Here is a 13,026-nt window from a genome sequence, read left to right as displayed (position 1 = left end):
GTCGAGGCTCGTCTCATTTATTATTAAAAGAAATTTACAACGTCATGGAAATGCATCTCGGGCCACGCCATAATCAATATACCCGTGATTAGAGACACATTTAGATTCCGTTGAGATTTAGATTTGGGTCACATAAATGTGCACCCGAGTTTAGGAAAATTAAATTATTAAAGACGCGCCTGAAGCAACTAGCGCATTATTATTTTGGGTAGGGCCATGAAATTTGCTAAACGGCCCGTCCCAGAATCTAGTATTTAATACATATATTTTTGTGAGGGCCCCGCAATTTGTCCCTTTTATTTGGCGAGGCTCATCTCATTTTTTATTTGTTTATTTTTTTTTATTTTTAAAGGATGCCGTTTTTATGCCTTTAACCATACTAAACCCTACAACTTCTTTACAACTAAAATCTCATAACTTGTTAGAAGTTTAATAAAAGGAGTTTTAGCGAATGAGTGTTTCGGGAGTAGTAACAACATGCACTAATAATAATTTTTTTTTTGAATGAACTAAGCGAAGGGAAGGACGAACAAATTAACGTCAAACTTGTGTCCTAAAACAACTAGTCCAACTTAATTGAATGACATCGAATAAACAAGAATCACATAACGCAAAATGAGCAAAAATGCATACGATGAAAACATAAGCAGAAGATTATCATATCAATTTATATATTGCATCTTCGAACATTTAACGTAAAATCTCTTTATCTAATACATCGAGATTTACTAACCTGAATAAACAGAAACGCACAGAGCCATGGACCAAACCTCAACATCGACTTCAACGAACAACCTCGACGCACCGGACCTCGACGAACAAAAACGACCTCAACGGACTGCACGACGACAGTGAAAGAACACCGATAACATGGGCTGATTGGTTGTCGTGTTTGGACAGAACAGCTGAAGCAGTGGTGGTGGGTCGACGAGTGGTTGTTTGCTGGCGGTTCAGGCATGCGAAGGGGCTGCTGACGGGTGGTTGCTGGAAATGGAGTGGTCTGTTTGGTAATGGTGTTTGGCGATGGAGGAGTTGGGTGGTTTTTGGGGTAGCGGGCAGTAGGGTTTTGGTGGTTTATTGACGGAGAGGGAGCTGGTGTTTGGACGAGATGGTGATGCAAGGAGTGGAAGCTGGTTGCGATGGTTTTGTTACGATGGGGGAGGAGAAGTGGTCGTGGGGCTGGTTGGAAGCTGGTGGTGACGAAGGGAGCTGGTGGTTATGGTCGTCGGTGGTTCGGACGTTGGAGGAAGCTGGTAGCGGCGACAATGGCGGATTCACGGAGGAGGAAGGCAATGGGAAGGCGACGGACTGGTGGAGTTGGTGGTTTTGGGACGTGAGGGTTTTCGGACAAGATGGTGACGGAGTTGGGAGGAGAAAGGGTGGAGTTTGGACGGTGTCGAGGGAGTCGGACGCAGGTGAGGGTTTTCTCTTTCAGTAGGGTTTTTGCTTCTTCTTCTTTAGGAAGAAGAAGGTCTACAGTACACGTCCAAATTTTTTCCAAAAGTCCTCCCTTTCAAAAATGCCTTGTCCGTGTATTTAGTATGGTTTTGCCCAGGGAAATGAGCCCCACGCGTGGTGGGGTTCGAGGCTTGTGTTCCCCCACGCGTGGTGGGGTTCTCCGTGTACGGGATTCCGTCCGTGTTCCCCACGTGTGTCCCCTCATGTGTGGTGGACTCGGATTATTATTGGCTAGGTCCGAAATTAGGCCTAAAAGCGGGTAATTTGAACCCGAATATTATTCTTTTGCCCGGACCCGATTAAGAACACAACGTTGTTCGACTAACTCTATGTAAACAAATTAACTACAAAAATAAGACTAATATTTAAACAAAACTATATATTTTTAATATATTTTTCAAGATTTAAAATAGCTACAAAATATTAATAAAACAATTTTTTTTTGTAATTTTCGTTTTATATAAAGATAAAAATATAAAGTAACATTTTTGTATTTTTTTCAAAATTTAAAATGACTACAAAACATTAATAGAACTATATTTTTTGGTAATTTTCGAAATTATATAAAGTACAAAAATAAAGTGCAATTTTTGTATTTTTTCAAGTTTATGAGAAATATATAAACTAAAATTTGTATATATATTTTTGTAATTTTCCTTTTTGCAACGAAATAAAGTAAAAATAGTTAAAATAGGCATATTAGTCCTAAATTACATATTTATGCTAAAAATGTAAAAATTCTCGGGGAGGGTCAAAAATCAGGTGTCTATAGTAAGAACTTAGAATCGGTCAAGATAAACAAAGAAAAGGGTCTAATCATAAAGAAATCGATCTAATCAAATAAATAAAGATAGTTCCAGAACCCTAGATAAAACCAAAATAATTAGGGTTTTCAACGTGATGAATCAGGTAGAAAAAAAAACATAAGTAAACCGTTTAAACATAGTAAAATCATATTATAATACTAAAAATCAAAGGAGAAGTCATAAAAAAAGGGGTTAAGAAACCCTAGTCTTGAAGACAAAAAGACACTTTGAAAAAAAATCGGGAAAAACCTTTGAGGAAAACACCAAAAGCTCATAATATACACAAATCTAAGACAGATCTAAAAGAGATCGGAAAAATCTTTAAAGTTAGGGTTTCGGAGAATCCATAGAAGGTGAGAAAACATTGATAAGTTACTGGTTTTAGCTGGAAAAGTCATAGATCTTACTCGAACAACCATGGATGACCGAAAAATGGCATGAAAAACCATGGGAGGCGAGTGAATCACCTCTGGTTCACTTGAAGGCCTCAAAAGGATGACACACGTTCAAGAGGGAGCCATAAGGCTGGTAGGTGGCGAGGCCACCATGGATTCAGGTAGGGAGATGGCCGGAGAAAGTGGATAAGGTTCATCGAAGAGGAGGGGAGAGGAGAAGGTTCTAGAGAGAACCAGAGGTAGAGAGAGGAAGATGAGTGTCGGTTGAGTGAATGAGAGAATGATAGGGTTTGGGGGGGTCGTTTGGGTTTAATTTAGGAAAGGGGAATGAGGACCGTTGATCTAACGTCAACAGTCAAGATTGAATGGGGTAGGTGGGTCGGGTATGATTTGCATTTGGGCTTGGGTCTGGTGGGTTTTTAAATTGGGTTGGCGGTCCGTTTGATTTAGGCTAGAATTGAAAGCCAATTTTGGCTATAATTTAAATAGCCATTTTCCCTATTTAATTTATAGAAAATAGTAGTTAACTTCTAAAAATAATTTAAAAATACTAAAATGATTTATAATACATAATTAGCAATTTAAAAATACAGGATCCAATTTTATGCATATAAAACATAATTAAATCTTAAAAGGGCTAATATTGCAATTATGTGCAATTTAGCTTTAAAAATACTAAATATAATTATAAGAATATGTAAAAATTACCTTAGCCATATTTTTGTATAAATATAGAAATCCAATAGATGAATTATCAAAATAATTATTTTGAAAATAATTATTAGGGATTTTATGGATAAAAAGGGAGAAAAATAATCAATTTAAAACCTTAAAATTATGGAAAAAAATAATTAAAACTTTGGACATGCTTATATATGCATATACATGCTATTTTGAAGGTATTTTGCATATTGAAAATATATAGGGAAAATTGGGTATCAACAGCTGCCCCTCTTTACCCGGGATGGATGAAAGAGTTGTCAGGTAAAGAAATGATTGCCAATTTTGACTGAGCGAAACGGTTTGAAGAGGTTTAGGCCGCACCCTAGCTTCTAAGTTGCCTACATATCCCTGGTTTTACAGGAATCAGGCCGTATGTAGTTCAGGATTCATCGGCAGAGTATATCGATGAAGAGATTTCAAGAACGGACGCAACATCTAGGGCTAGGTGAGTGAATGGTTTTACGGGAATGGTTAGGTCTGATATGGCTGAAGGAACTAGAGCGGGATCGATCCTGCTGGGGTAGCCGTTGCTCGTCGGTTTACCTGCAAGTAGAAACAATACAAGCATATACTGTGCATAAACTTAAACATGATGCATATTCCCGTCGCACCATGAGTGTTGTCTTCGGACAATGAGGATGACGTCCTTAGACCATGAAGTCCTGGGCCATGAAGTGTATGATGAAGGATTCACATGCCATGAAAGGACGTTCTCGGGATATGAGGATGGTGCCTCCGAACCATGACGCCTTTGAATAATGATATGCAAGAGATCGAAAGAGATCCTCAGGCCATAACATGGTGTTCCCGGGCTATGAATATGGTGCTTTCGAACGATGAAGCCTTTGGATGAGTTGGTGATATTTCAGCCCATGAAGGATGCAGTAGTATGATATGGACAAGACAGAGCTTAGTCTTGCGAATTGAAGGGCAGAGCTTAGCCCGTAAGAGAAATGAGATAAATAGTGCTTGGGATAGTGCTGAGTTTCGAAGAAAATGGGAGGCAGAGCTTAGCCTCGGAAGGCAGAATAATAGCCTTATGCAAAGATGCGAGTGCAGATGGAGGTAGAGCTTAACCTTGGAAGGCAGAACGGTAGCCTTATGCAATGCAGATGTAGATGGAGACATCGTATAGTTTCGGAAGGCAGAATAGTAGCCTTATATAAATTGGAAGAAAGAATAGTAGCCTTATGTAATGCAGATGCAAGTGGAGGTAGAGCTTAACCTTGGAAGGCAGAATGGTAGTCTTATGCAAATTGGAAGGCAGAATAGTAGCCTTATGCGATGCAAATGCAGATGGAGGTAGAGCTTAACCTCGAAAGGCAGAATGGTAGCCTTATGCAAATTGGAAAGCAGAATAGTAGCCTTATGCAATGCAAATGCAGATGGAGGTAGAGCTTAACCTTAAAAGGCAGAATGATAGCCTTATGCAAATTGGAAGGCAGAATAGTAGCCTTATGCAATGCAAATGCAGATGGAGGTAGAGCTTAACCTCGGAAGGCAGAATGGTAGCCTTATGCAAATTGGAAGGCAGAATAGTAGCCTTAGGCGATGCAAATGCAGATGGAGGTAGAGCTTAACCTTGGAAGGCAGAATGGTAGCCTTATGTAAATTGGAAGGCAGAATAGTAGCCTTATGCAATGAAAATGCAGATGGAGGTAGAGCTTAACCTCGGAAGGCAGAATGGTAGCCTTATGCAAGAAATAAAATAACAGATGACAATAGAGTTTTCTTAGCTGATAGCAGATTGGCGTTGTGATTACTGGGAGCATCATGACATACGGGACATCATTGGTGTGTGATGATAGCAAATGTTGGCAATTGCAGCGGTTCGAAGAGTCGTATTCTTTAACAATGTTTGTCCCCTGGGCGTACAATATGTCTAATCCTAGTGCTTGTATCCAAAGAAAAATTGTGAGTTTTGTAAGGGGGAAGGTTAGTTCGTATCCCCGCTAGCTTTGCTTGACTCGTTCGGCTTTGATCTGGTGATATCGTCTGTATCATTGGGGTAGCGTTGCTAAACAAAGCTGTTTCAATAATAAACATGTATGATTTTGTAAAAGTATAAATGTATATATAAAAAAATAGCTTTCAGATGAACCAGTGACTGTGACGCAATTCAAGACATTGCAACCTCTCCTGCTACTGAATTTTGATCCTTCTCAAAATTATGCCCCAATTTAATGGGTTGACATTTCTGACTGTTGCTTGTGCGGCAATCGACTGAAATTACTTCGGAATTTTGAGGGTCCTCCTCAAAATTATGCCCAAGTTTCCAATTGCGGGGGGAAATGAAATTTTTATTGACTAGTGACTGAACCCATAGCGCTGCCTACATATCCCCTCTTAAACGGGAATCAGGTCAAGCGTAGTTCAATTTACATCATATAAAGAAAGCATAAAGATTACACATAGTAACACTTGGATGCATCTGAATTAATCGACTTTGGCCAGACTTCACTGTCCATTTCTACAAGTATGAGGGTGCCTCCTGTCAAAACCCGGTGAACCATGTATGGACCCTGCCAGTTGGGAGAGAATTTCCCTTTGGCTTCATATTGATGCAGAAAAATTTTCTTTAACACTAGCTGCCTCGGTGTGAACTATCCTGGCTTGACTCTTTTGTTGAAGGATCTGGCCATTCTGTTCTGATAGAGTTGACCATGGCAAACTGCATTCATTCTTTTTCCGTCTATAAGGGCTAGTTGCTCATAATGACTTTTTACCCACTCTGCGTTGTCGAGCTCAACTTCTTGTATGATCCTTAGGGAAGGAATTTCTACCTCAGCAAGAATGATAGCCTCTGTACCGTAAACCAACATATAAGGGGTTGCCCCGGTTGATGTGCGGACTGTGGTGCGATACCCCAGTAGAGCAAATGATAACTTCTTGTGCCACTGTTTATGCTTCTCTATCATTTTCCTCAAAATCTTCTTGATATTCTTGTTGGTGGCTTCTACAACTCCATTCATCTGAGGCATGTAGGTTGTGGAATTATTGTGTCTAATCTGGAAAGTTTCACACATAGCTTTCATCAAGTTGTTGTTGAGGTTGGAGCCATTATCAGTAATGATTGATTCTAGAATTCCGAATAGACAAATAATAGGGTCGCGGACAAAGTCTGCCATGACTTTCTTAGTCACTGCTCTGTAAGATGCTACTTCGACCCATTTGGTGAAATAGTCTATGGCTACGAGGATAAACCTGTGTCCATTGGAAGTAGCAGGCTCGATTGGTCCAATAACATCCATCCCCAAGGCGGCGAACGACCACAGTGAGCTTGTTGTGTAAAGCTCATTTGGAGGTAACTTTATCATCTTTGTATGTATCTGACAGTGATGGGATTTCTGGACATACTAGATGCAGTCCGTTTCCATAGTCATCCAAAAGTAACCAGCTTGGAGTATCTTCATTGCTAAGACAAAACCGTTCATATGTGGACCGCATGTCCAAACATAAATTTCCTCTAGCAACCTGGATACTTCCTCTACGTCGACACATCTTAATAGTCCCAAATCAGGAGTCCTCCTATACAGGATTCCTTTGCTATGAAAGAAGTTGTTGGACAATCTCTGAATTGTGCATTTCTGAGTAGGATTATCAAGCTCCGGGTACTCTCCTTTTGCCAAATACTCCTTGATATCATGAAACCAAGGCTTTCTATCTGCTTCCTCTTCGACATGGGCACAGTAAGCTGGCTGATTATGGATTTTCACTGGAATGGGATCAATGAAATTCTTATCTGGATGTTGTATCATAGATGATAGGGTAGCCAATGCATTAGCAAACTCATTCTGGATTCTAGGAACATGCTGGAATTACGTCTTCGTGAACCTCTTTCTCAATGCCTGTACATGATGCAAATACGGGAGTATCTTAGAGTTTTTGGTCATCCATTCTCCTCGTACCTGATGTATAAGTAAGTCTGAATCTCCAATCACTAGCAGCTCTTGAACGTTCATGTCAATGGCCATTTTGAGTCCTAAGATGGAGGCTTCATACTCGGCCATGTTGTTGGTGCATGGTAACCTGAGTTTGGCAGACACCGGATAATGCTTACCGGTTTTTGATATTAGGACCGCTCTTATGCCAACTCTTTTGAAGTTTGCTGCTCAATCGAAAAACATTCTCCAACCTTCATAGGATTGCGCAATGTCTTCTCCTATGAATGATACCTCTTCATCAAGAAAATACGTCTTTAGGGGTTCGTATCCTCTATCCACGGGGTTTTCAGCAAGGTGGTCTGCCAGTGCCTGTCCATTGACCACTTTCTAAGTTATGTAAACGATGTCGAACTCACTCAACAAGATTTGCCACTTGGCTAGCTTGTCGATAGGCATGGGCTTCTGAAAGATGTACTTCAAAGTATCCATCCTTGATATGAGATATGTAGTATAGGCGTAGAAGTAATGTCTCAGCTTCTGAGCTACCCAAGTCAAAGCACAATAGGTGCGTTCCAATAGAGAATACCGGGACTCGTACGGGGTGAACTTCTTGCTGAGATAATAGATGGCTTGTTCCTTCCTCCCCTTTTCATCATGCTGCCCTAGAATGTAGCCGAAAGTTCCATCCAACACTGCAAGGTAGAGTAATAAGTGTCTACCTGGCTCGGGCGGGACTAAGACTGGTAGTGTTGATAGGTACTCCTTGATTTTGTCGAAGGCCTTTTGGCAGTCATCAGTCCATTTGGTGATATCGTCCTTCTTTAACATCTTAAAGATTGGCTCACAGATAACCGTAGACTGTGCTATGAATCGGCTGGTGTAGTTAAGTCTTCCCAAGAAACTCATCACATCTTTCTTGTTCTTTGGCGGTGGTAGTTCTTGAATGGCTTTGACTTTCGATGGATCCAGTTCTATTCCTAGGCGACTCACAATGAACCCAAGCAATTTCCCAGCAGGAACCCCAAATGTGCACTTTGTGAGGCTTAGTTTCAGGTTGTATCTCCGCAGTCTATTGAAGAACTTCCTCAGATCTTCCATGTGGTCAGTGGCCTTCTTGGACTTGATAATAACATCATCCATATATACCTCTATCTCCTTGTGTATCATATCATGGAAGATGGTAGGCATGGCCCTCATGTAGGTATCCCCTGCATTCTTCAGGCCGAATGGCATCACCTTGTAAAAGTACACTCCCCACGGCGTAATGAAAGCCATTTTCTCAGCATCTTCCTCGTCCATCTAGATTTGATGATAACCAGTGAAGCAATCTACGAATGACTATAGCTCATGCTTGGCACAATTATCAATCAGGATGTGTATATTTGGCAAAGGGAAGTCATATTTCGGACTGGCCCGATTGAGATCCTGGTAGTCGACATAGACTCTGACCTTCCCATCCTTCTTTGGTGCTAGAACAATGTTGGCTAACCATGTCGGGTATTCTACTACCAACCTTAGCTTTGATCTGCTTGTTGACTTCTTCCTTGATTTTCAAACTCATATCAGGCTTGAACTTTCCGAGCTTTTGCTTTACCGGTGGACATATTGGATCGATTGGCAGTTTGTGAGCCACAATGGACGTACTTAGACCAGTCATGTCATCATACGACCAGACAAATATGTCCTCATACTCCTTTAGAAATTTTGTGTATTCTTTCTTCTCTGATGGCGATAGGTGAATGCTGATTCGTGTTTCCTTGACGTTTTCTGCATCTCCCAGGTTGACAATTTCGGTCTCGTCCAGGTTGGACTTAGGTCTGTTCTTAAGGTTTTCAAGTTCTTTGACAATCTCGTCAGGTATGTCATCTTCCTCTGAATCCATGTCCATTTGTTGCGTTGTCTTATTGAATGTCACAGTCATTGGTTCATCAAGATAAGTAATAGTAATGTTGTATAGGCAAAGTAAGGAGAGATAGCAATAAATACTAAATCATAAGAAAAATCAAACATGCTTTTGATAGATTGAATATCTGTTTTGAACACCGAAGATCTTATTGCGGAAATTGAAAAGTCCGAAAAGAAAATCATTTAGTAAATAAAATAGTGAATAGTGCTTGTTTTAGCCTTGCTACCCCGAGGCACGTCGAGCTTTGGTTGTCCTGATGGTCCAATTCTTGAGACGTGCCCCTCTACTCACAGCTTATATGGAAGGGCCTTCCCCCTCCTCCTCGACAATAATGCAGCAGTCCATATCATTGGCCTCTAGAAACAAGTTCTTCACTACTGCAAGTGCTTCTTCTTTATCTAACCCATAAATAATGTCAGCCTGTTGGAAAGTCTGCTCCGGATGCGGTATTGGCTACTCTAGTGGATAGTAAGGACTGCGCCATGGTGACGACCAGTTATTGAATTCTTCCCAGGTGTATTCATATCCCAAGCCGAAGGTAGTGCCGTGTTTCTTGAGTTTTATAGGTTTAGAGATTCCTTGGAGGTTCTTGCCGAGCCCTCTGCCAGGTTCGTACCCACTCCAATTCAGTATACTCTAGATTTTTCTATCCCACTATTTGTCTTTGTCGATAGCGTTGACCCTCTCAATGTGGTGGTAAGTTTCTCCACCCAGCTTTCTTCTTCCTTCGATCACCGGAATGGTCTAACGACTGTATATAGGGTTACTACCGTCGCCGTGAATGATCACTTCCTGGTGATTCCATTCGAACTTTACTACCTGATGCAGCGTTGATGCTACAACCCCAGCAGCATGAATCCATGGCCTTCCCAGCAGTAAGTTGTAAGATGCTGGTACATCTATCACATGGAAATCGACGTCGAACCAGGTTGGTCCCATCTGTAAGCATAGAATAATCTCACCAATGGTGGACCTTTGGGAACCATCAAAGGTTTTCACATTGATTTCTCCCTCATTTATCTCATGCAACCTTTTACCCAACTTCTTGAGTGTTACCAGCGGATAAATGTTAAGACTGGAACCTCCATTGATCAGGATTCTGGTGATGAAATAATCTTCGCATTGCACGGTGATGTGCAATGCTTTGTTGTGCCCCAGCCCTTCGGGTGGCAGCTCGTCCTCATGAAAGGTGATCTTGTGGCTTTCCAGCACTTGTCCTACCATATTAGCCACATTCCCGCTAGTGATGTTACTTGGTATATACACTTTATTCAGCACCTTTAACAAAGCATTATTATGTGCCTCAGAATTTTGTAGCAAAGAGAGAATGGATATTTGGGATGGTGTCTTGTTTAACTAGTCGATGATCGAATATTCCTTACAATGTATCTTCCTCCAAAGGTCGTCCGGACCTGTCTCAATGAGGGGTGGCCAATTGGAAGCCTTCTTGCTTGATTCATCTAGATGTTCAGGGATATAGACTCCACCAGTTCTTGTCATACCCTATGTTGTGACTGTTTCTTCAATCCTGACCTTGCCTTTCCTTCTTACCTCAGCTGTATAGTCCCATGGTACAACATTTGTATAGAATGATGGAATGATTGACATTGCCACTGGGATCGGCGCAACTATCCTTACTTCGAGTGGAACATGTGCTTTGGGTGGCAAAACTGCAACCTCAAATGGTGCGGGTACATTTGCCAGAGACACAAATTCAACCTCAATTGGTGCCGGTGCCTTTACGGATGGCGCTGCTTCAAACTTGAGAGGTACAGACATATTCACCTCAGCGTCCTAAGATGGTTCGATCTAGAGTATGATTGGATTGAGAGTAATTGTCGGTTTCTTTGGGTCATCACCTTCTATGATCAACCCGATTGATCCCTCGGGATCTTAGTCATCTTCTATTTCAATCATGTAGATACCTCTACCCTTATGGTCTGGCAGAGGGTTGTTGTGGACGTTTGGAGCGGGTTCCTTTGCCAAAATGATTTTGTTATCAATCAAAAACTGTATCTTGTCTTTCAAGGAGCGAAGTTTATCGATGTTGTGCCCTTTCATACCGAAGTGATATGCACATGACTTGTTTGGGTTAACCCACTGAGAAGGATTCTCAGGGGTTGTAGCAGGGATGGGGGTGATATAACCAGCAACTTTGAGTCTCTCATACATCTGGTCGATGGGTTCAGTGATGGTTGTATATTATTTTGGAGGTCTGCGATCAAAATTAGGTCGGGGTTTAGGGAAATTTTGGCGTGCAGGGGGTGATTGATAATGGGATGGTTGAGCATTATAGGTTTGGTAGACATGAGCGGGTTGGGAGTATCTGGGTGAAGTAGGTTGATATGTAGGAGGTGGAGATGATTGATAAGTTGGTGGCAGAGCTTGGTATGAAGGTGAGGGTGCTTGGTAATTTGGGGTTGGCTGGTATGTGAGTGGAGATGTTGGATAAGTTTGGTATTTCAGGGGAGATTTGGTCCTTTGTGCAACCATCACGGCCCCTACGTCCCTTTTCTTAGACACACCACCGGTCTGTAAACCCTTATTTGTAGCTTGTAAGGCCTCGAAGTTTGTAACCATACCGCTTTTAATACCTTCTTCAATTCTTTCACCCAGTTTGATAATGTCGGAAAACTTGTGGTTCTCAATCATCATTAGCCGTTCAAAGTACTGCGGGTTCTGAGCTCGGACAAAGAACTTGTTCATTTTCTCCTCTTCTAAGGCGGGTCTGACTTTAGCAGCTTCAGACCTCCAGTGAGTAGCATACTCGCGAAACGTCTCCATGGGCGTCTTCTTCAAATTCTGGATATAGTACACATCTGGTGCGTTCTTTGTATTAAACCTGAATCTATCCATAAAGTTAGATGCCATGCCTACCCAGCTTGACCACTTCTTGGGATCTTGGCTGATGTACCAAGATAATGCATCTCCTTTCAAACTCCTCATGAACAGCTTCATGTGGATCCTTTCATCCTTCCCTACTCCAACCAGCTTGTCACAATATGTCCTCAGATGGACCTTTGGATCACCCGTACCATCAAACATCTCGAACTTAGGAGGTTTGTATCCCTCGGGCAGTTCAACATCAGGCTGTATGCAAAGGTCCTCATAGTTCAGCCCCTCGATTCCTTTGCTTCTCTCAACGCCCTGAATCCGGCTGGTCAGTTTCTTAAGTTCCCCGACCAAGTTCCTGATAAGTAGATCCTTTTCATCAGACTCAGGTGTGCATGAGATAGGTTGGGTGGAGTGTGGCATGGTCTCCATGTAGATAGGAGTGTTATGGTGGCCTGGTGTATGAGTGTGGAAATGGTAGTTTGTGGAGTTTTGAGGTTCTCGGATGAGTAGTGGAGTGTTGTTTGGGGGTGTGGCAGGTGTTGCATTGGTTCTTTGGTAGAGCAGCATGATGGTGAGGGGCGGGACAGTTCTGTTGTTTTGGGATATTTTGAGGAGGTGTAGAGTTTTGAGTGTTGGGGAAGTTGATATCTAGGGTGTTGAGCGAAAATGACAGGTTTTCCAGATTTCGAACCTGATCGAGTTCTTCCTAGAATTTCAGTAGTTTCTGTTCAAGTTGTGACACATTCTCATTAGGAACCCAAATACCCTAACCATCAGTGGTCTCTACCCGTTCAGCGGTGTTCTCTTCCTGTTGTTGTTTAAGTCTTCCATCTTGCCTTTGTTCTTGCCTTTAATAGGACTAAGAGGAGGAGTGGGTGGAGGGCCCTTGGATCTTGTGAAATAAGATGATGATGCTAGAGTGCAGGAACTAACCTTTGGGGGGGGGGGCGAATAAATAAATAAAAATAATAAAACAAAAGGTAACCAAGTCAGTGAGGATTATAAAAAGTATTGCAATA

This window comes from Nicotiana sylvestris, chromosome 5 (assembly GCF_000393655.2).
Source record: "Nicotiana sylvestris chromosome 5, ASM39365v2, whole genome shotgun sequence".
NCBI classification, from domain to species: domain Eukaryota; kingdom Viridiplantae; phylum Streptophyta; class Magnoliopsida; order Solanales; family Solanaceae; genus Nicotiana; species Nicotiana sylvestris.
This window is presented reverse-complemented; position numbering follows the sequence as displayed.